The sequence below is a fragment of the Schistocerca americana genome, chromosome 5 (assembly GCF_021461395.2).
Source record: "Schistocerca americana isolate TAMUIC-IGC-003095 chromosome 5, iqSchAmer2.1, whole genome shotgun sequence".
NCBI classification, from domain to species: domain Eukaryota; kingdom Metazoa; phylum Arthropoda; class Insecta; order Orthoptera; family Acrididae; genus Schistocerca; species Schistocerca americana.
In genome coordinates, this window is record NC_060123.1 from 734,002,130 (window position 1) to 734,028,597 (window position 26,468).

Sequence of the window (26,468 nt, forward strand, 5' to 3'; positions counted from 1 at the left end):
CCACTGCAGGTTCAATGTATTCCTTGGACATACACATTGACGATGAAACACATAAATTACATCGGAATTAAATACAAAATTCACAATGCCGCCTTAAGCACAAGAATAGAGACTCTTCTTACAGTCGGTACTTTGAGCATTCCCTGTGAGACCAGTATTAGTTTCCGATACACCACTGCAGATTCGATGTATTCCTTGGACCTTCACATTGACGATGAAACACAGAAATCTCATCGGAATTAAATATAAAAGGCAAAATGCCGCCTTAAGTACAAGAATAGAGACACTTCTTGCAGTCGGTGCTTTGAGCATTCCCTGTGAGAACAGTATTAGTTTCCATTACACCACTGCAGGTTCAATGTATTCCTTGGACATACACATTGACGTTGAAACACTGGGATTACATCGGAATTAAATACAAAAGGCTCAATGCCGCCTGAAGTACAAGAATAGAGACTCTTCTTACAGATGGTGCTTTGAGCACTCCCTGTGCGACCAGTATTAGTTACCGATACACCACTGCAGGTTCAATGTATTACTTGGACCTTCACATTGACGATGAAACACAGAAATCACATCGGAATTAAATACGAAAGGCACAATGCCACCTTAAGTACATTAATATAGACCCTTTTTACAGTCGGTGCTTTGAGCATTCCCTGTGAGACCAGTATTAGTTTCCGATACACCACTGCAGGGTCAATGTATTCCTTGGACATACATATTGACGATGAAACACATAAATTAAATCGGAATTAAATACAAAAGGCACAATGCCGCCTTAAGTACAAGAATGTAGACTCTTCTTACAGTCGGTGCTTTGAGCATTCCCTGTGAGACCAGTATTAGTTTCCGATACAGCACAGCAGGTTCAATGTATTCCTTGGACCTTCACATTGACGATAAAACAAAGAAATCGCATCGCATTTACATACAAAAGGCACAATGCCGCCTTAAGTACAAGAATAGAGACTCCTCTTACAGTCGGTGCCTTTAGCATTCCCTGTGAGCCAGTATTAGTTTCCGATAGACCACTGCAGGTTCAATGTATTCCTTGGACCTACACATTGACGATGAAACACAGAAATGTCATCGGAATTAAATTTAAAAGGCACAATGCCGCCTTAAGTACAAGAATAGAGACACTTCTTACAGTCGGTGCTTTGAGCATTCCCTGTGAGACCAGTTTTAGTTTGCAATACACCACTGCAAATTCAATGTATTCCTTGGACATACACATTGACGATGAAAGTCTGAGATTACATCGGAATTAAATACAAAAGGCACAATGCCGTCTGAAGTACAAGAATAGAGACTCTTCTTACAGTCGGTGTTTTGAGCATTCCCTGTGCGACAAGTATTAGTTTCCGATACACCACTGCAGGTTCAATGTATTCCTTGGACGTTCACATTGACGATGAAACACAGAAATCTCATCGTAATTAAATTTGAAAGGCCCAATGCCGCCTTAAGTACAAGAATAGAGACACTTCTTACAGTCGGTGCTTTGAGCATTCCCTGTGAGACCAGTATTAGTTTGCAATACACCACTGCAGGTTCAATGTATTCCTTGGACATTCACATTGACAATGAAACTCTGAGATTACATCGGAATTAAATACAAAAGGCACAATGCCATCTGAAGTACAAGAATTGAGACTCTTCTTACAGTCGGTGCTTTGAGCATTCCCTGTGCGACAAGTATTAGTTTCCGATACACCACTGCAGGTTCAATGTATTACTTGGACCTTCACATTGAGGATGAAACACAGAAATCGCATCGGAATTAAATACAAAAGGCACAATGCCGTCTTAAGTACAAGAATAGAGACTCTTCTTACAGTCGGTGCTTTGAGCATTCCCTGTGAGACCAGTATTAGTTTCCGATACACCAGTGCAGGTTCAATTTATTTCTTGGACTTACACATTGACTATGAAACACTGAAATTACACTGGAAATAAATAAAAAAGGCACCATGCCGCCTTAAGTGCAAGAAGAGTGAGACTTCTTGCACCTCTGCCATGATCCTTTCCTGTGAGACCAGTATTAGTTTCCCATACACCACTGCAGGTTCAATATATTCCTTTGACTTTCACATTGACGATGAAACACAGATATCGCATCGGAATTAAATACAAAAGGCACAATGCCGCTTTAGGTACAAGCATAGAGACTCTTCTTACAGTCGGTGCTTTGTTCTTTTCCTGCGAGGCCAGTATTATTTTGCGATACACCAATGCAGGTTCAATGTATTCCTTGGACGTAAACAGTGACGATGAAACACACAAATCGCATCGGAATTAAATACAAAAGGCACAATGCCGCCTGAAGTGCAAGAAGAGACAGACTTCTTAGAGTCTGTGCTTTGATCCATTCCTGTGAGACCAGTATTAGTTTCCGATACACCACTGCTGGTTCAATGTACTCCATGGATCTTCACATTGACGATGAAACACATAAATTACATCGGAATTAAATACAATAGGCACAATGCCGCCTTAAGTGCAAGAATAGAGACTCTTCTTACAGTCGGTGCTTTGAGCATTACCTGTGAGTCCAGTATTAGTTTCCGATACACCACTGCAGGTTCAATGTATTCCTTGGACCATCACATTGACGATGAAACACAGAAATCACATTGGAATTAAATACATAACGCACAATGCCGCCTTAAGTACAAGAATAGAGACTCTTCTTACAGTCGTTTCTTTGAGCCTTCCCTGTGAGAATGGTATTAGTTTCCGATGCAGCACTGCAGGTTCAATGTATTCCTTGGACGTAAATATTGACGATGTAACACTGAAATTACATCGGAAATAAATACAAAAGGCACAATGCCGCCTTAAGAACAAGAATAGAGACCCTTCTTAGAGTCGGTGCTTTGAGCATTCCCTGTGAGACCAGTATTAGTTTCCGATACACCACTGCACGTTCAATGTATTCCTTGGACCTTCACATTGACGATAAAACAAAGAAACCGCATCGGAATTAAATACAAAAGGCACAATGCCGCCTTAAGTACAAGAATAGAGACTCTTCTTACTGACGGTGCTTTGAGCATTCCCTGTGAGACCAGTATTAGTTTCCGATACACCACTGCAGGTTCAACGTATTCCTTGGACATACACATTGACGATGAAACACTGAAATTACATCGGAATTAAATACAAAATTCACATTGCCGCCTTAAGCACAAGAATAGAGACTCTTCTTACAGTCGGTACTTTGAGCATTCCCTGTGAGACCAGTATTAGTTTCCGATACACCACTGCAGATTCGATGTATTCCTTGGACCTTCACATTGACGATGAAACACAGAAATCTCATCGGAATTAAATATAAAAGGCAAAATGCCGCCTTAAGTACAAGAATAGAGACACTTCTTGCAGTCGGTGCTTTGAGCATTCCCTGTGAGAACAGTATTAGTTTCCATTACACCACTGCAGGTTCAATGTATTCCTTGGACATACACATTGACGTTGAAACACTGGGATTACATCGGAATTAAATACAAAAGGCACAATGCCGCGTGAAGTACAAGAATAGAGACTCTTCTTACAGTTGGTGCTTTGAGCATTCCCTGTGCGACCAGTATTAGTTACCGATACACCACTGCAGGTTGAATGAATTACTTGGACCTTCACATTGACGATGAAACACAGAAATCACATCGGAATTAAATACAAAAGGCACAATGCCACCTTAAGTACAATAATAGAGACCCTTTTTACAGTCGGTGCTTTGAGCATTCCCTGTGAGACCAGTATTAGTTTCCGATACACCACTGCATTTTCAATGTATTCCTTGGACGTAAACATTGACGATGAAACACACAAATCGCATCGGATTTAAATACAAAAGGCACAATGCAGCTTTAAGTACAAGAATAGAGACTCTTCTTACAGTCTGTGCTTTGATCCTTTCCTGTGAGACCAGTATTAGTTTCCCATACAACACTGCAGGTTCAATGTATTCCATTGACCCTCACATTGACGATGAAACACAGAAATCGCATCGGAATTAAATACAACAGGCACAATAACGCCTTAAGTACAAGAATAGAGACCTTCTTACAGTCTGTGCTTTGATCCTTTCCTGTGGGACCAGTATTAGTTTCCGATACACCACTGCAGGTTCAATGTATTCCTTGGACCTTCACATTCACGATGAAACACAGAAATCGCATCGGAATTAAATACAAAAGTCACAATGCCGCCTTAAGTACAAGATTAGTGACACTTCTTACAGTCTGTGCTTTGATCCTTTCCTGTGAGACCAGTATTAGTTTCCGATACACCACTGCAGGTTCAATGTATTCCTTGGACATACACATTGACGATGAAACACAGATATTACATCGGAAATGAATACAAAAGCCACAATGCCGCCTTATGTGCAAGATGAGTGAGACTTCTTACAGTCTGTGCTTTGATCCTTTCCTGTGAGACCAGTATTACTTTCCGATACACCACTGCAGGTTCAGTGTATTCCTTGGACATACACATTGACGATGAAACACTGAGATTACATCGGATTTAAATACAAAAGGCACAATGCCGCCTTAAGTACAAGAATAGAGACTCTTCTTACAGTCGGTGCTTTGAGCATTCCCTGTGAGACCAGTATTAGTTTCCGATACACCACTGCAGATTCAATGTATTCCTTGGACCATCACATTGACGATGAAACACAGAAATCGCGTCTGAATTGAATACAAAATGCACAATGATGCCTTATGTACAAGAATAGAGACTCTTCTTACAGTCGGTGCTTTGAGCATTCCCTGTGAGACCAGTATTAGTTTCCGATACACCACTGTGGGTTCAATGTATTCCTTGGACCTTGACATTGACGATGAAGCACAGAAATCGCATCGGAATTAAATACAAAAGGCACAATGCCGCCTCAAGTATAAGAATAGAGACTCTTCTTACAGTCGGTGCTTTGAGCATTCCCTGTGAGACCAGTATTAGATTCCGATACACCACTGCAGGTTCAATGTATTCCTTGGACATACACATTGACGATGAAACACTGAGATTACATCGGATTTAAATACAAAAGGCAAAATGCCACCTGAAGTACAAGAATAGAGACTCTTCTTACAGTCGGTGCTTTGAGGATTCCCTGTGCGACCAGTATTTGCTTCCAATACACCACTGCAGGTTCAATGTATTACTTGGACCTTCACATTGACGATGAAACACAGAAATCGCATCGGAATTAAATACAAAAGGCACAATGCCGCCTTAAGTACAAGCATAGAGATTCTTCTTACAGTCGGTGCTTTGAGCATTCCCTGTGCGACCAGTATTAGTTTCCGATACACCACTGCAGGTTCAATTTATTTCTTGGACATACACATTGTCTATGAAACACTGAAATTACATCCGAAATAAATAAAAAAGGCACCATGCCGCCTTGAGTGCAAGAAGAGTGAGACTTCTTAGAGCCTGTGCCATGATCCTTTCCTGTGAGACCAGTATCAGTTTCCCATACACTACTGCTGGTTCAATGTATTCCACTGATCTTCACATTGACGATGAAACACAGAAATCGCATCGGAATTTAATACAAAAGGCACAATGCCTCCTTATGTACAAGAGTAGACACTCTTCTTACAGTCTGTGCTTTGAGCATTCTCTGTGAGACCAGTATTAGTTTCCGATACACCACTGCAGGTTCAATGTATTCCTTGGACCATCAAATTGACGATGAAACACAGAAATCACACTGGAATTAAATACATAACGCACAATGCCGCCTTAAGTACAAGAATAGAGACTCTTCTTACAGTCTTTTCTTTGAGCATTCCCTGTGAGAATAGTATTAGTTTCCGATACAGCACTGCAGGTTCAATGTATTCCTTGGACGTATATATTGACGATGTAACACTGAAATTACATCGGAATTAAATACAAAAGGCACAATGCCGCCTTAAGAACAAGAATAGAGACCCTTCTTAGAGTCGGTGCTTTGAGCATTCCCTGTGAGACCAGTATTAGTTTCCGATACACCACTGCACGTTCAATGTATTCCTTGGACCTTCGCATTGACGATAAAACAAAGAAACCTCATCGGATTTAAATACAAAAGGCACAATGCCGCCTTAAGTACAAGAATAGAGACTCTTCTTACTGTCGGTGCTTTGAGCATTCCCTGTGAGACCAGTATTAGTTTCCGATACACCACTGCAGGTTCAATGTATTCCTTGGACCTACACATTGACGATGAAACACATAAACTACATCGGAATTAAATACAAAATTCACAATGCCGCCTTAAGCACAAGAATAGAGACTCTTCTTACAGTCGGTACTTTGAGCATTCCCTGTGAGACCAGTATTAGTTTCCGATACACCACTGCAGATTCGATGTATTCCTTGGACCTTCACATTGACGATGAAACACAGAAATCTCATCGGAATTAAATATAAAAGGCAAAATGCCGCCTTAAGTACAAGAATAGAGACACTTCTTGCAGTCGGTGCTTTGAGCATTCCCTGTGAGAACAGTATTAGTTTCCATTACACCACTGCAGGTTCAATGTATTCCTTGGACATACACATTGACGTTGAAACACTGGGATTACATCGGAATTAAATACAAAAGGCACAATGCCGCCTGATGTACAAGAATAGAGACTCTTCTTACAGTTGGTGCTTTGAGCACTCCCTGTGCGAGCAGTATTAGTTACCGATACACCACTGCAGGTTCAATGTATTACTTGGACCTTCACATTGACGATGAAACACAGAAATCACATCGGAATTAAATACGAAAGGCACAATGCCACCTTAAGTACAATAATATAGACCCTTTTTACAGTCGGTGCTTTGAGCATTCCCTGTGAGACCAGTATTAGTTTCCGATACACCACTGCAGGGTCAATGTATTCCTTGGACATACATATTGACGATGAAACACATAAATTAAATCGGAATTAAATACAAAAGGCACAATGCCGCCTTAAGTACAAGAATGTAGACTCTTCTTACAGTCGGTGCTTTGAGCATTCCCTGTGAGACCAGTATTAGTTTCCGATACAGCACTGCAGGTTCAATGTATTCCTTGGACCTTCACATTGACGATAAAACAAAGAAATCGCATCGCATTTACATACAAAAGGCACAATGCCGCCTTAAGTACAAGAATAGAGACTCCTCTTACAGTCGGTGCCTTTAGCATTCCCTGTGAGCCAGTATTAGTTTCCGATAGAGCACTGCAGGTTCAATGTATTCCTTGGACCTACACATTGACGATGAAACACAGAAATGTCATCGGAATTAAATTTAAAAGGCACAATGCCGCCTTAAGTACAAGAATAGAGACACTTCTTACAGTCGGTGCTTTGAGCATTCCCTGTGAGACCAGTTTTAGTTTGCAATACACCACTGCAAATTCAACGTATTCCTTGGACATACACATTGACGATGAAAGTCTGAGATTACATCGGAATTAAATACAAAAGGCACAATGCCATCTGAAGTACAAGAATAGAGACTCTTCTTACAGTCGGTGTTTTGAGCATTCCCTGTGCGACAAGTATTAGTTTCCGATACACCACTGCAGGTTCAATGTATTCCTTGGACGTTCACATTGACGATGAAACACAGAAATCTCATCGTAATTAAATTTGAAAGGCCCAATGCCGCCTTAAGTACAAGAATAGAGACACTTCTTACAGTCGGTGCTTTGAGCATTCCCTGTGAGACCAGTATTAGTTTGCAATACACCACTGCAGGTTCAATGTATTCCTTGGACATTCACATTGACAATGAAACTCTGAGATTACATCGGAATTAAGTACAAAAGGCACAATGCCATCTGAAGTACAAGAATAGAGACTCTTCTTACAGTCGGTGCTTTGAGCATTCCCTGTGCGACAAGTATTAGTTTCCGATACACCACTGCAGGTTCAATGTATTACTTGGACCTTCACATTGACGATGAAACACAGAAATCGCATCGGAATTAAATACAAAAGGCACAATGCCGTCTTAAGTACAAGAATAGAGACTCTTCTTACAGTCGGTGCTTTGAGCATTCCCTGTGAGACCAGTATTAGTTTCCGATACACCACTGCAGGTTCAATTTATTTCTTGGACTTACACATTGACTATGAAACACTGAAATTACACTGGAAATAAATAAAAAAGGCACCATGCCGCCTTAAGTGCAAGAAGAGTGAGACTTCTTGCACCTCTGCCATGATCCTTTCCTGTGAGACCAGTATTAGTTTCCCATACACCACTGCAGGTTCAATATATTCCTTTGACTTTCACATTGACGATGAAACACAGATATCGCATCGGAATTAAATACAAAAGGCACAATGCCGCTTTAGGTACAAGCATAGAGACTCTTCTTACAGTCGGTGCTTTGTTCTTTTCCTGCGAGGCCAGTATTATTTTCCGATACACCAATGCAGGTTCAATGTATTCCTTGGACGTAAACAGTGACGATGAAACACACAAATCGCATCGGAATTAAATACAAAAGGCACAATGCAAGAAGAGACAGACTTCTTAGAGTCTGTGCTTTGATCCATTCCTGTGAGACCAGTATTAGTTTCCGATACACCACTGCTGGTTCAATGTACTCCATGGATCTTCACATTGACGATGAAACACAGAAATCACATCGGAATTAAATTCAAAAGGCACAATGCCGCCTGAAGTGCAAGAATAGAGATTCTTCTTACAGTCGGTGCTTTGAGCATTCTCTGTGAGACCAGTATTAGTTTTCGATACACCACTGCAGGTTCAATGTATTCCTTGGACCATCACACTGACGATGATACACAGAAATCGCATTGGAATTAAATACATAACGCACAATGCCGCCTTAAGTACAAGAATAGAGACACTTCTTACAGTCGGTGGTTTGAGCATTCCCTGTGAGACCAGTATTAGTTCCGATACACCACTGCAGGTTCAATGTATTCCTTGGACATACACATTGACGATGAAACACATAAATTACATCGGAATTAAATACAATAGGCACAATGCCGCCTTAAGTGCAAGAATAGAGACTCTTCTTACAGTCGGTGCTTTGAGCATTACCTGTGAGTCCAGTATTAGTTTCCGATACACCACTGCAGGTTCAATGTATTCCTTGGACCATCACATTGACGATGAAACAAAGAAATCACATTGGAATTAAATACATAACGCACAATGCCGCCTTAAGTACAAGAATAGAGACTCTTCTTACAGTCGTTTCTTTGAGCCTTCCCTGTGAGAATGGTATTAGTTTCCGATGCAGCACTGCAGGTTCAATGTATTCCTTGGACGTAAATATTGACGATGTAACACTGAAATTACATCGGAATTAAATACAAAAGGCACAATGCCGCCTTAAGAACAAGAATAGAGACCCTTCTTAGAGTCGGTGCTTTGAGCATTCCCTGTGAGACCAGTATTAGTTTCCGATACACCACTGCACGTTCAATGTATTCCTTGGACCTTCACATTGACGATAAAACAAAGAAACCGCATCGGAATTAAATGCAAAAGGCACAATGCCGCCTTAAGTACAAGAATAGAGACTCTTCTTACTGACGGTGCTTTGAGCATTCCCTGTGAGACCAGTATTAGTTTCCGATACACCACTGCAGGTTCAACGTATTCCTTGGACATACACATTGACGATGAAACACATAAATTACATCGGAATTAAATACAAAATTCACAATGCCGCCCTAAGCACAAGAATAGAGACTCTTCTTACAGTCGGTACTTTGAGCATTCCCTGTGAGACCAGTATTAGTTTCCGATACACCACTGCAGATTCGATGCATTCCTTGGACCTTCACATTGACGATGAAACACAGAAATCTCATCGGAATTAAATATAAAAGGCAAAATGCCGCCTTAAGTACAAGAATAGAGACACTTCTTGCGGTCGGCGCTTTGAGCATTCCCTGTGAGAACAGCATTAGTTTCCATTACACCACTGCAGGTTCAATGTATTCCTTGGACATGCACATTGACGTTGAAACACTGGGATTACATCGGAATTAAATACAAAAGGCACAATGCCGCGTGAAGTACAAGAATAGAGACTCTTCTTACAGTTGGTGCTTTGAGCATTCCCTGTGAGACCAGTATTAGTTTCCGATACACCACTGCAGGGTCAATGTATTCTTTGGACATACATATTGACGATGAAACACATAAATTAAATCGGAATTAAATACAAAAGGCACAATGCCGCCTTAAGTACAAGAATGTAGACTCTTCTTGCAGTCGGTGCTTTGAGCATTCCCTGTGAGACCAGTATTAGTTTCCGATACAGTACTGCAGGTTCAATGTATTCCTTGGACCTTCACATTGACGATAAAACAAAGAAATCGCATCGCATTTACATACAAAAGGCACAATGCCGCCTTAAGTACAAGAATAGAGACTCCTCTTACAGTCGGTGCCTTTAGCATTCCCTGTGAGCCAGTATTAGTTTCCGATAGACCACTGCAGGTTCAATGTATTCCTTGGACCTACACATTGACGATGAAACACAGAAATCTCATCGGAATTAAATTTAAAAGGCACAATGCCGTCTTAAGTACAAGAATAGAGACACTTCTTACAGTCGGTGCTTTGAGCATTCCCTGTGAGACCAGTATTAGTTTGCAATACACCACTGCAAATTCAATGTATTCCTTGGATATACACATTGACGATGAAAGTCTGAGATTACATCGGAATTAAATACAAAAGGCACAATGCCGTCTGAAGTACAAGAATAGAGACTCTTCTTACAGTCGGTGTTTTGAGCATTCCCTGTGCGACAAGTATTAGTTTCCGATACACCACTGCAGGTTCAATGTATTCCTTGGACGTTCACATTGACGATGAAACACAGAAATCTCATCGTAATTAAATTTGAATGGCCCAATGCCGCGTTAAGTACAAGAATAGAGACACTTCTTACAGTCGGTGCTTTGAGCATTCCCTGTGAGACCAGTAATAGTTTGCAATACACCACTGCAGGTTCAATGTATTCCTTGGACATTCACATTGACAATGAAACTCTGAGATTACATCGGAATTGAATACAAAAGGCACAATGCCATCTGAAGTACAAGAATAGAGACTCTTCTTACAGTCGGTGCTTTGAGCATTCCCTGTGCGACAAGTATTAGTTTCCGATACACCACTGCAGGTTCAATGTATTACTTGGACCTACACATTGACGATTAAACACAGAAATCGCATCGGAATTAAATACAAAAGGCACATTGCCGTCTTAAGTACAAGAATAGAGACTCTTCTTACAGTCGGTGCTTTGAGCATTCCCTGTGAGACCAGTATTAGTTTCCGATACACCACTGCAGGTTCAATTTATTTCTTGGACTTACACATTGACTATGAAACACTGAAATTACACCGGAAATAAATAAAAAAGGCACCATGCCGCCTTAAGTGCAAGAAGAGTGAGACTTCTTGGACCTCTGCCATGATCCTTTCCTGTGAGACCAGTATTAGTTTCCCATACACCACTGCAGGTTCAATATATTCCTTTGACTTTCACATTGACGATGAAACACAGATATCGCATCGGAATTAAATACAAAAGGCACAATGCCGCTTTAGGTACAAGCATAGAGACTCTTCTTACAGTCGGTGCTTTGTTCTTTTCCTGCGAGGCCAGTATTATTTTCCGATACACCAATGCAGGTTCAATGTATTCCTTGGACGTAAACATTGACGATGAAACACACAAATCGCATCGGAATTAAATACAAAAGGCACAATGCCGCCTGAAGTGCAAGAAGAGACAGACTTCTTAGAGTCTATGCTTTGATCCATTCCTGTGAGACCAGTATTAGTTTCCGATACACCACTGCTGGTTCAATGTACTCCATGGATCTTCACATTGACGATGAAACACAGAAATCACATCGGAAGTAAATGCAAAAGCCACAATGCCGCCTGAAGTACAAGAATAGAGATTCTTCTTACAGTCGGTGCTTTGAGCATTCTCTGTGAGACCAGTATTAGTTTCCGATACACCACTGCAGGTTCAATGTATTCCTTGGACCATCACACTGACGATGATACACAGAAATCGCATTGGAATTAAATACATAACGCACAATGCCGCCTTAAGTACAAGAATAGAGACACTTCTTACAGTCGGTGGTTTGAGCATTCCCTGTGAGACCAGTATTAGTTTCCGATACACCACTGCAGGTTCAATGTATCCCTTGGACATACACATTGACGATGAAACACATAAATTACATCGGAATTAAATACAATAGGCACAATGCCGCCTTAAGTGCAAGAATAGAGACTCTTCTTACAGTCGGTGCTTTGAGCATTACCTGTGAGTCCAGTATTAGTTTCCGATACACCACTGCAGGTTCAATGTATTCCTTGGACCATCACATTGACGATGAAACACAGAAATCACATTGGAATTAAATACATAACGCACAATGCCGCCTTAAGTACAAGAATAGAGACTCTTCTTACAGTCGTTTCTTTGAGCCTTCCCTGTGAGAATGGTATTAGTTTCCGATACAGCACTGCAGGTTCAATGTATTCCTTGGACGTAAATATTGACGATGTAACAGTGAAATTACATCGGAATTAAATACAAAAGGCACAATGCCGCCTTAAGAACAAGAATAGAGACCCTTCTTAGAGTCGGTGCTTTGAGCATTCCCTGTGAGACCAGTATTAGTATCCGATACAACACTGCACGTTCAATGTATTCCTTGGACCTTCACATTGACGATAAAACAAAGAAACCGCATCGGAATTAAATACAAAAGGCACAATGCCGCCTTAAGTACAAGAATAGAGACTCTTCTTACTGACGGTGCATTGAGCATTCCCTGTGAGACCAGTATTAGTTTCCGATACACCACTGCAGGTTCAATGTATTCCTTGGACATACACATTGACGATGAAACACATAAATTACATCGGAATTAAATACAAAATTCACAATGCCGCCTTAAGCACAAGAATAGAGACTCTTCTTACAGTCGGTACTTTGAGCATTCCCTGTGAGACCAGTATTAGTTTCCGATACACCACTGCAGATTCGATGTATTCCTTGGACCTTCACATTGACGATGAAACACAGAAATCTCATCGGAATTAAATATAAAAGGCAAATTGCCGCCTTAAGTACAAGAATAGAGACACTTCTTGCAGTCGGTGCTTTGAGCATTCCCTGTGAGAACAGTATTAGTTTCCATTACAACACTGCAGGTTCAATGTATTCCTTGGACATACACATTGACGTTGAAACACTGGGATTACATCGGAATTAAATACAAAAGGCACAATGCCGCCTGAAGTACAAGAATAGAGACTCTTCTTACAGTTGGTGCCTTGAGCATTCCCTGTGCGACCAGTATTAGTTACCGATACACCACTGCAGGTTCAATGTATTACTTGGACCTTCACATTGACGATGAAACACCGAAATCACATCGGAATTAAATACAAAAGGCACAATGCCACCTTAAGTACAATAATAGAGAAACTTTTTACAGTCGGTGCTTTGAGCATTCCCTGTGAGACCAGTATTAGTTTGCAATACACCACTGCAAATTCAATGTATTCCTTGGACATACACATTGACGATGAAAGTCTGAGATTACATCGGAATTAAATACCAAAGGCACAATGCCGTCTGAAGTACCAGAATAGAGACTCTTCTTACAGTCGGTGTTTCGAGCATTCCCTGTGCGACAAGTATTAGTTACCGATACACCACTGCAGGTTCAATGTATTCCTTGGACCTTCACATTTACGATAAAACAAAGAAATCGCATCGCATTTACATACAAAAGGCACAATGCCGCCTTAAGTACAAGAATAGAGACTCCTCTTACAGTCGGTGCTTTGAGCATTCCCTGTGATCCAGTATTAGTTTCCGATAGACCACTGCAGGTTCAATGTATTCCTTGGACCTACACATTGACGATGAAACACAGAAATCTCATCGGAATTAAATTTAAAAGGCACAATGCCGCCTTAAGTACAAGAATAGAGACACTTCTTACAGTCGGTGCTTTGAGCATTCCCTGTGAGACCAGTATTAGTTTGCAATACACCACTGCAAATTCAATGTATTCCTTGGACATACACATTGACGATGAAAGTCTGAGATTACATCTGAATTAAATACAAAAGGCACAATGCCGTCTGAAGTACCAGAATAGAGACTCTTCTTACAGTCGGTGTTTCGAGCATTCCCTGTGCGACAAGTATTAGTTTCCGATACACCACTGCAGGTTCAATGTATTCCTTGGACGTTCACATTGACGATGAAACACAGAAATCTCATCGGAATTAAATTTGGAAGGCCCAATGCCGCCTTAAGTACAAGAATAGAGACACTTCTTACAGTCGGTGCTTTGATCTTTTCCTGCGAGGCCAGTATTATTTTCCGATACACCAATGCAGGTTCAATGTATTCCTTGGACATACACATTGACGATGAAACACATAAATTACATCGGAATTAAATACAATAGGCACAATGCCGCCTTAAGTGCAAGAATAGAGACTCTTCTTACAGTCGGTGCTTTGAGCATTACCTGTGAGTCCAGTATTAGTTTCCGATACACCACTGCAGGTTCAATGTATTCCTTGGACCTTCACACTGACGATGAAACACAGAAATCTCATCGGAATTAAATATAAAAGGCACAATGCCGACGTAAGTACAAGTATAGAGACACTTCTTACAGTCGGTGCTTTGAGCATTCCCTGTGAGACCAGCATTAGTTTCCAATACACCACTACAGGTTCAATGTATTCCTTGGACATACACATTGACGATGAAACACTGAGATTACATCGGAATTAAATACAAATGGCCCAATGCGGCCTGAAGTACAAGAATAGAGACTCTTCTTACAGTCGGCGCTTTGAGCATTCCCTGTGCGACCAGTATTTGTTTCCGATACACCACTGCAGGTTCAATGTATTACTTGGACCTTCACATTGACGATGAAACTCAGAAATCGCATCGGAATTAAATACAAAAGGCACAATGCCGTCTTAAGTACAAGAATAGAGACTCTTCTTACAGTCGGTGCTTTGAGCCTTCCCTGTGAGACCAGTATCAGTTTCCGATACACCACTGTAGGTTCAATGTATTCCTTGGACCTTCACATTGACGATAAAAAAAAGAAATCGCATCGCAATTACATACAAAAGGCACAATGCCGTCTTAAGTACAGGAATAGAGACTCTTCTTACAGTCGGTGCTTTGAGCACTCCCTGTGAGCCAGTATTAGTTTCCGATAGACCACTGCAGGTTCAATGTATTCCTTGGACCTACACATTGACGATGAAACACAAAAAACTCATAGGAATTAAATTTAAAAGGCACAATGCCGCCTTAGGTACAAGAATAGAGACACTTCTTACAGTCGGTGCTTTGAGAATTCCCTGTGAGACCAGTATTAGTTTGCAATACACCACTGCAGGTTCAATGTATTCCTTGGACATACACATTGACGATGAAAGTCTGAGATTACATCGGAATTAAATACAAAAGGCACAATGCCGCCAGTAGTACAAGAATAGGGACTCTTCTCACAGTCGGTGCTTTGAGCATTCCCTGTGCGACAAGTATTAGTTTCCGATACACCACTGCAGGTTCAATGTATTACTTGGACCTTCACATTGACGATGAAACACAGAAATCGCATCGGAATTAAATACAAAAGGCACAATGCCGTCTTAAGTACAAGAATAGAGACTCTTCTTACAGTCGGTGCTTTGAGCATTCCCTGTGAGCCAGTATTAGTTTCCGATAGTCCACTGAAGGTTCAATGTATTCCTTGGACCTTCACATTGACGATGAAACACAGAAATCTCATCGGAATTAAATTTGAAAGGCCCAATGCCGCCTAAAGTACAAGAATAGAGGCACTTCTTACAGTCGGTGCTTTGAGCATTCCCTGTGAGACCAGTATTAGTTTGCAATACACCACTGCAGGTTCAATGTATTCCTTGGACATACACAGTGACAATGAAACTCTGAGATTATATCGGAATTAAATACAAAAGGCACAATGCCGTCTGAAGTACAAGAATAGAGCCTCTTCTTACAGTCGGTGCTTTGAGCATTCCCTGTGCGACAAGTATTAGTTTCCCATACACCACTGCAGGTTCAATGTACTCCTTGGACCTTCACATTGACGATAAAACAAAGAAATCGCATCGCAATTACATACAAAAGACACAATGCGGCCTTAAGTATAAGAATAGAGACTCCTCTTACAGTCGGTGCTTTGAGCATTCCCTGTGAGCCAGTACTAGTTTCCGATAGACCACTGCAGGTTCAATGTATTCCTTGGACCTTCACATTGACGATGAAACACAGAAATCTCATCGGAATTAAATTTAAAAGGCACAATGCCGCCTTAAGTACAAGAATAATGACACTTCTTACAGTGGGTGCTTTGAGCATTCCCTGTGAGACCAGTATTAGTTTGCAATACACCACTGCAGGTTCAATGTATTCCTTTGACATACACATTGACGATGAAAGTCTGAGATTACATCGGAATTAAATACAAAAGGCACAATGCCGTCTGAAGTACAAGAATAGGGACTCTTCTTACAGTCGGTGCTTTGAGCATTCCCTGTGCAACAAGTATTAGTTTCCGATACACCACTGCAGGTTCAATGTATTACTTGGACCTTCACATTGACGATGAAACACAGAAATCGCATCGGAATTAAAACAAAAGGCACAATGCCACCATAAGTACAAGAATAGAGACTCTTCTTATAGTCGGTGCTTTGAGCATTCCCTGTGAGACCAGTATTGGTTTCCGATACACTACTGCTGGTTCAAGGTAATCCTTGGACCTTCAAATTGAAGATAAAACACAGAAATCGCATCGGAATTAAATACAAAAGGCACAATGCGGCCTTAAGTACAAGAATAGAGACTCTTCTTACAGTCGGTGTTTTGTGCATTCCCTGTGAGACCAGTATTAGTTTCAAATACACCACTGCAGGTTCAGTGTATTCCTTGGACATACACATTGATGATGAAACACTGAAATTACATCGGAATTAAATACAAAAGACACAATGCCGCTTTCAGTGCAAGAAGAGTGAGACTTCCAAGAGTCTGTGCTTTGATTTTTTCCTGTGAGACCAGTATTAGTTTCCGATACACTACTGCATTTTCAAGGTAATCCTTGGACCTTAGCATTGATGATGAAACACAGAAATTACATCGGAATTAAATTCAAAAGGCACAATATCGCCTTATGTACAAGAATAGAGACTCTTCTTACAGTCGGTGCTTTGAGCATTCCCTGTGAATCCAGTATTAGTTTCCGATACACCACTGCAAGTTCAATGTATTCCTTGGACCTTCACATTTACGATGAAACACTGAATTTACATCGGAATTAAATACAATAGGCACAATGCCGCCTTAAGGGCAAGAAGAGTGAGACTTCTTAGGGTCTGTGCTTTGATCCTTTCCTGTGAGACCAGTATTAGTTTCCGATACACTACTGCAGGTTCAAGGTAATCCTTGGACCTTCACATTGACGATAACACAAAGAAATCGCATCGGAATTATATACAAAACGCACAATGCCACCTTAAGTACAAGAATAGAGACTTTTCTTACCGTCGGTGCTTTGAGCATTCCCTGTGAGACCAGTATTAGTCACCGATACACCACTGCAGGTTCAATGTATTCCGTGGACCTTCAAAATGAAGATAAAACACAGAAATCGCATCGGAATTAAATACAAATGGCACAATGCGGCCTTAAGCACAAGAATAGAGACTCTTCTTACAGTCCGTGCTTTGAGCATTATCTATGAGACCAGTATTAGTCACCGATACACCACTGCAGGTTCAATGTATTCCTTGGACATACACGTTGAAGATGAAACACTGAAATTACATCGGAATTAAATACAAAAGGCACAATGCGGCCTTAAGTACAAGAATAGAGACTCTTCTTACAGTCGGTGCTTTGAGCATTCCCTGTGAGACCAGTATTAGTTTCCAATACACCACTGCAGGTTCAGTGTATTCCTTGGACATACATATTGACGATGAAACACATAAATTACATCGGAATTAAATACAAAAGGCACAATGCCGCCTTAAGTACAAGAATGTAGACTCTTCTTACAGTCGGTGCTTTGAGCATTCCCTGTGAGACCAGTATTAGTTTCCGATACAGCACTACAGGTACAATGTATTCTGTGGACATTAAAATTGACGATGAAACACTGAAATTATCTCGGAATTAAATACAAAAGGCACAATGCCGCCTTAAGTGCAACAAGAGTGAGACATCTTAGAATCTGTGCTTTGATCCTTTCCTGTGAGACCAGTATTAGTTTCCGGTACACTACTGCTGACTCAATGTATTCCTTGGACCTTCACATTGACGATGAAACACTGAAATTACATCGGAATTAAATACAAAATGCACAATGCCGCTTTAAGTACAAGAATAGAGACTCTTCTTACAGTCGGTGCTTTGAGCATTCCCTGTGAGACCAGTATTAGTTTCCGATACAGCACTGCACGTTCAGTGTATTCTTTGGACCTTCACATTGACAATGAAACACAGAAAATGCATCGGAAATGAATACAAAAGGCACAATGCCGCCTTAAGTACAAGAATATAGACTCTTCTTACAGTCGTTGCTTTGAGCATTCCCTGTTAGACCAGTATTAGTTTCCAATACACCACTGCAGGTTCAATGTTTTCCTTGGACGTAAACATTGACGATGAAACACTGAAATTACATGGGAATTAAATACAAAACGCACAATGCCGCCTTAAGTACAAGAATAGAGACTCTTCTTACAGTCGGTGTTTGAGCATTCCCTGTGAGACCAGTATTAGTTTCCAATACACCACTGCTGGTTCAATGAATTCCTTGGACCTTCACATTTACGATGAAACACAGACATCGCATCCGAATTAAATAAAAAAGGCACAATGCCGCGTTAAGTACAAGAATAGAGACTCTTCTTACAGTCGGTGCTTTGAGCATTCCCTGTGAGACCAGTATTAGTTTCCGATACACTACTGCAGGTTCAAGGTAATCCTTGGACCTTCAAATTGAAGATAAAACACAGAAATCGCATCGGAATTAAATACAAAAGGCACAATGCGGCCTTAAGTACAAGAATAGAGACTCTTCTTACAGTCGGTGTTTTGAGCATTCCCTGTGCGACCAGTATTAGTTTCCAATACACCACTGCAGGTTCAGTGTATTCCTTGGACATACACATTGATGATGAAACACTGAAATTACAGCGGAATAAAATACAAAAGGCACAATGCCGCCTTCAGTGCAAGAAGAGTGAGACTTCTTAGAGTCTGTGCTTTGATCTTTTCCTGTGAGACCAGTATTAGTTTCCGATACACTACTGCAGGTTCAAGGTAATCCTTGGACCTTAGCATTGATGATGAAACACAGAAATTACATCGGAATTAAATTCAAAAGGCACAATGCCGCCTTAAGTACAAGAATAGAGACTCTTCTTACAGTCGATGCTTTGAGCATTCCCTGTGAAACCAGTATTAGTTTCCGATACACCACTGCAGGTTCAATGTATTCCTTGGACCTTCACATTTAGGATGAAACACTGAATTTACATCGGAATTAAATACAATAGGCACAATGCCGCCTTAAGTGCAAGAAGAGTGAGACTTCTTAGGGTCTGTGCTTTGATCCTTTCCTGTGAGACCAGTATTAGTTTCCGATACAGCACTGCAGGTTCAATGTATACCTTGCACGTAAACATTGACGATGAAACACTGAGAACACATCGGAATTAAATATAAAAGTCACAATGCCGCCTTAAGTACAAGAATAGAGACACTTCTTACAGTTGGTGCTTTGAGCATTCCCTGTGAGACCAGTATTAGTTCCCAATACACCACTGCAGGTTAATGTCTTCCTTGGACGTAAACATTGACGATGAAACACTGAAATTACATGGGAATTAAATACAAAAGGCACAATGACGCCTTAAGTACAAGAATAGAGACTCTTCTTACAGTCGGTGTTTGAGCATTCCCTGTGAGACCAGTATTAATTACCGATACACCACTGCAGGTTCAATGTATTCCTTGGTCCTTCACATTGACGATGAAACACAGAAATCTAATCGGAATTAAATTTAAAAGGCACATTGCCGCCTTAAGTACAAGAATAGAGACACTTCTTACAGTCGGTGCTTTGAGCATTCCCTGTGAGACCAGTATTAGTTTGCAATACACCACTGCAGGTTCAATGTATTCCTTGGACATACACATTGACGATGAAACTCTGAGATTACATCAAAATTAAATACAAAAGGCACAATGCCGTCTGAAGTACAAGAATAGAGACTCTTCTTACAGTCGGTGCTTTGAGCATTCCCTGTGAGACCAGTATTAGTTTCCAATACACCACTGAAGGTTCAATGTATTCCTTGGACATACACATTGACGATGAAACACTGAAATTACATCGGAATTAAATACAAATGGCACAATGCCGCTTTCAGTGCAAGAAGAGTGAGACTTCATAGAGTCTGTTCTTTGTTCCTTTCCTGTGAGACCAGTATTAGTGTCCGATACACTACTGCAGGCTCAAGGTAATCCTTAGACCTTAGCATTGATGATGAAACACAGAAATTACATCGGAATTAAATTCAAAAGACACAAAGCCGCCATAAGTACAAGAATAGAGACTCTTCTTACAGTGGGAGCTTTGAGCATTCCCTGTGAGACCAGTATTAGTTTCCGATTCTCCACTGCAGGTTCAATGTATTCCTTGGACTTTCACATTTACGATTCAACACTGAAATTACATCGGAATTAAATACAGAAGGCTCAATGCGTCCTTAAGTGCATGAAGAGTGAGACTTCTTAGAGTCTGTGCTTTGATCCTTTTCTGTTAGACCAGTATTAGTTTCCGATACACCACTGCACGTTCAATGTATTCCTTGGACCTTCACATTGACGATGAAACACAGAAATCGGATCGGAATTAAATACAAAAATCACAGTGTCACCTTATGTACAAGAATACAGACTTTTCTTACAGTCGGTGATTTGAGCATTCCCTGTGAGACCAGTTTTAGATTCCGATACACCACTGCAGGTTCAATGTAATCCTTGGACCTTCACATTGACGATAAAACACAGAAATCGTATCGCAATTACATACAAAAAGCACAATGCCGCCTTAAGTACAAGAATAGAGACTCTTCTTACAGTCGGTGCTTTGACCAATCCCTGTGAGACCAGTATTAGTTTCCGATACACCACTGCAGCTTCAATGTATTCCTTGGACCATCACATTGACGATGAAACACAGATATCGCATCGGAATTAAATACAAAAGGCACAATGCAACCTTATGTACAAGAATAGAGGCTCTTCTTACAGTCGGTGCTTTCAGCATTCCCTGTGAGACCAGTATTAGTTTCTGATACAGCACTACAGGTTCAATGTATTCTGTGGACATTAAAATTGACGATGAAACACTGAAATTATCTCGGAATTAAATACAAAAGGCACAATGCCGCCTTAAGTGCAACAAGAGTGAGACTTCTTAGAATCTGTGCTTTGATAATTTCCTGTGAGACCAGTATTAGTTTCCCGTACACTAAGGCTGACTCAATGTATTCCTTGGACCTTCACATTGACGATGAAACACTGATATTACATCGGATTTAAATACAAAATGCACAATGCCGCTTTAAGTACAAGAATAGAGACTCTTCTTACAGTCGGTGCTTTGAGCATGCCCTGTGAGACCAGTATTAGTTTCCGATACACTACTGCAGGTTCAAGGTAATCCTTGGACCTTCACATTGACGATAACACAAAGAAATCGCATCGGAATTATATACAAAACGCACAATGCCACCTTAAGTACAAGAATAGAGACTCTTCTTACATTCGGTGCTTTGAGCATTCCCTGTGAGACCAGTATTAGTCTCCGATACACCACTGCAGGTTCAATGTATTCCGTTGACCTTCAAATTGAAGATAAAACACAGAAATCGCATCGGAATTAAATACAAAAGGCACAATGCGGCCTTAAGTACAAGAATAGAGACTCTTCTTACAGTCGGTGCTTTGAGCATTCCCTGTGAGACCAGTATTAGTCTCCGATACACCACTGCAGGTTCAATGTATTCCTTGGACATACACATTGAAGATGAAACACTGAAATTACATCGGAATTAAATACAAAAGGCACAATGCGGCCTTAAGTACAACAATAGAGACTCTTCTTACAGTCGGTGCTTTGAGCATTCCCTGTGAGTCCAGTATTAGTTTCCAATACACCACTGCAGGTTCAGTGTATTCCTCGGACATACATATTAACGATGAAACACATAAATTACATCGGAATTAAATACAAAAGGCACAACGCCGCCTTAAGTACAAGAATGTAGACTCTTCTTACAGTCGGTGCTTTGAGCATTCCCTGTGAGACCAGTATTAGTTTCCGATACAGCACTGCAGGTTCAATGTATTCCTTGGTCCTTCACATTGACGATGAAACACAGAAATCTAATCGGAATTAAATTTAAAAGGCACAATGCCGCCTTAAGTACAAGAATAGAGACACTTCTTACAGTCGGTGATTTGAGCATTCCCTGTGAGACCAGTATTAGTTTGCAATACACCACTGCAGGTTCAATGTATTCCTTGGACATACACATTGACGATGAAACTCTGAGATTACATCGGAATTAAATACAAAAGGCACAATGCCGTCTGAAGTACAAGAATAGAGACTCTTCTTACAGTCGGTGCTTTGAGCATTCCCTGTGAGACCAGTATTAGTTTCCAATACACCACTGAAGGTTCAATGAATTCCTTGGACATACACATTGACGATGAAACACTGAAATTACATCGGAATTAAATACAAATGGCACAATGCCGCTTTCAGTGCAAGAAGAGTGAGACTTCATAGAGTCTGTGCTTTGTTCCTTTCCTGTGAGACCAGTATTAGTGTCCGATACACTACTGCAGGCTCAAGGTAATCCTTAGACCTCAGCATTGATGATGAAACACAGAAATTACATCGGAATTAAATTCAAAAGACACAACGCCGCCATAAGTACAAGAATAGAGACTCTTCTTACAGTCGGAGCTTTGAGCATTCCCTGTGAGACCAGTATTAGTTTCCGATACACCACTGCAGGTTCAATGTATTCCTTGGACTTTCACATTTACGATTCAACACTGAAATTACATCGGAATTAAATACAAAAGGCACAATGCAACCTTATGTACAAGATTAGAGACACTTCTTACAGTCGGTACTTTGAGCATTCCCTGTGAGACCGGTATTAGTTTCCGATACACCACTGCTGGTTCAATGTATTCCTTGGACCTTCACATTTACGATGAAACACAGAAATCGCATCGGAATTAAATACAAAAGGCACAATGCCGTCTGAAGTACAAGAATAGGGACTCTTCTTACAGTCGGTGCTTTGAGCATTCCCTGTGCAACAAGTATTAGTTTCCGATACACCACTGCAGGTTCAATGTATCACTTGGACCTTCACATTGACGATGAAACACAGAAATCGCATCGGAATTAAAACAAAAGGCACAATGCCACCATAAGTACAAGAACAGAGACTCTTCTTATAGTCGGTGCTTTGAGCATTCCCTGTGAGACCAGTATTAGTTTCCGATACACTACTGCTGGTTGAAGGTAATTCTTGGACCTTCAAATTGAAGATAAAACACAGAAATCGCATCGGAATTAAATACAAAAGGCACAATGCGGCCTTAAGTACAAGAATAGAGACTCTTCTTACATTCGGTGTTTTGAGCATTCCCTGTGAGACCAGTATTAGTTTCCAATACACCACTGCAGGTTCAGTGTATTCCTTGGACATACACATTGATGATGATACACTGAAATTACATCGGAATTAAATACAAAAGACACAATGCCGCCTTAAGGGCAAGAAGAGTGAGACTTCTTAGGGTCTGTGCTTTGATCCTTTCCTGTGAGACCAGTATTAGTTTCCGATACACTACTGCAGGTTCAAGGTAATCCTTGGACCTTCACATTGACGATAACACAAAGAAATCGCATCGGAATTATATACAAAACGCACAATGCCACCTTAAGTACAAGAATAGAGACTTTTCTTACCGTCGGTGCTTTGAGCATTCCCTGTGAGACCAGTATTAGTCTCCGATACACCACTGCAGGTTCAATGCATTCCGTGGACCTTCAAAGTGAAGATAAAACACAGAAATCGCATCGGAATTAAATACAAAAGGCACAATGCAGCCTTAAGTACAAGAATAGAGACTCTTCTTACAGTCGGTGCTTTGAGCATTCTGTGTGAGACCAGTATTAGTCACCGATACACCACTGCAGGTTCAATGTATTCCTTGGACATACACGTTGAAGATGAAACACTGAAATTACATCGGAATTAAATACAAAAGGCACAATGCGGCCTTAAGTACAAGAATAGAGACTCTTCTTACAGTCGGTGCTTTGAGCATTCCCTGTGAGACCAGTATTAGTTTCCAATACACCACTGCAGGTTCAGTGTATTCCTTGGACATACATATTGACGATGAAACACATAAATTACATCGGAATTAAATACAAAAGGCACAATGCCGCCTTAAGTACAAGAATGTAGACTCTTCTTACAGTCGGTGTTTTGAGCATTCCCTGTGAGACCAGTATTAGTTTCCGATACAGCACTGCAGGTTCAATGTATTCCTTGCACGTAAACATTGACGATGAAACACTGAAATTACATGGGAATTAAATACAAAAGGCACAATGCCGCCTTAAGTACAAGAATAGAGACTCTTCTTACAGTCGGTGTTTGAGCATTCCCTGTGAGACCAGTATTAGTTTCCGATACACCACTGCAGGTTCAATGTATTCCTTGGACATACACATTGACGATGAAACACATAAATTACATCGGAATTAAATACAAAAGGCACAATGCCGCCTTAAGTACAAGAATAGATACTATTCTTTCAGTCGGTGCTTTGAGAATTACCTGTGAGACCAGTATTAGTTTCCGATACCCCACTGCAGGTTCAATGTATTCCTTGGTCCTTCACATTGACGATGAAACACAGAAATCTAATCGGAATTAAATTTAAAAGGCACAATGCCGCCTTAAGTACAAGAATAGAGACACTTCTTACAGTTGGTGCTTTGAGCATTCCCTGTGAGACCAATATTAGTTTCCAATACACCACTGCAGGTTCAATGACTTCCTTGGACGTAAACATTGACGATGAAACACTGAAATTACATGGGAATTAAATACAAAAGGCACAATGCAGCCTTAAGTACAAGAATAGAGACTCTTCATACAGTCGGTGTTTGAGCATTCCCTGTGAGACCAGTATTAGTTTCCAATACACCACTGCTGGTTCAATGTATTCCTTGGACCTTCACATTTACGATGAAACACAGAAATCCCACCCGAATTAAATACAAAAGGCACAATGCCGCGTTAAGTACAAGAATAGAGACTCTTCTTACAGTCGGTGCTTTGAGCATTCCCTGTGTGACCAGTATTAGTTTCCGATACACTACTGCAGGTTCAAGGTAATCCTTGGACCTTCAAATTGAAGATAAAACACAGAAATCGCATCGGAACTAAATACAAAAGGCACAATGCAGCCTTAAGTACAAGAAGAGAGACTCTTCTTACAGTCGGTGGTTTGAGCATTCCCTGTGAGACCAGTATTAGTTTCCAATGTACCACTGCAGGTTCAATGTATTCCTTGGACATACACATTGATGATGAAACACTGAAATTACATCGGAATTAAATACAAAAGGCACAATGCCGCTTTCAGTGCAAGAAGAGTGAGACTTCTTAGAGTCTGCGCTTTGATCTTTTCCTGTGAGACCAGTATTAGTTTCCGATACACTACTGCAGGTTCAAGGTTATCCTTGGACCTTAGCATTGAAGATGAAACACAGAAATTACATCGGAATTAAATTCAAAAGGCACAATGCCGCCTTAAGTACAAGAATAGAGACTCATTTACAGTCGGTGCTTTGAGCATTCCCTGTGAAACCAGTATTAGTTTCCGATACACCACTGCAGGTTCAATGTAATCCTTGGACCTTCACATTTACGATGAAACACTGAATTTACATCGGAATTAAATACAAAAGGCACAATGCCGCCTTAAGTACAAGAATGTAGACTCTTCTTACAGTCGGTGCTTTGAGCATTCCCTGTGAGACCAGTATTAGTTTCCGATACCCCACTGCAGGTTCAATGTATTCCTTGGTCCTTCACATTGACGATGAAACACAGAAATCTAATCGGAATTTAATTTAAAAGGCACAATGCCGCCTTAAGTACAAGAATAGAGACACTTCTTACAGTCGGTGCTTTGTGCATTCCCTGTGAGACCAGTATTAGTTTGCAATACACCACTGCAGGTT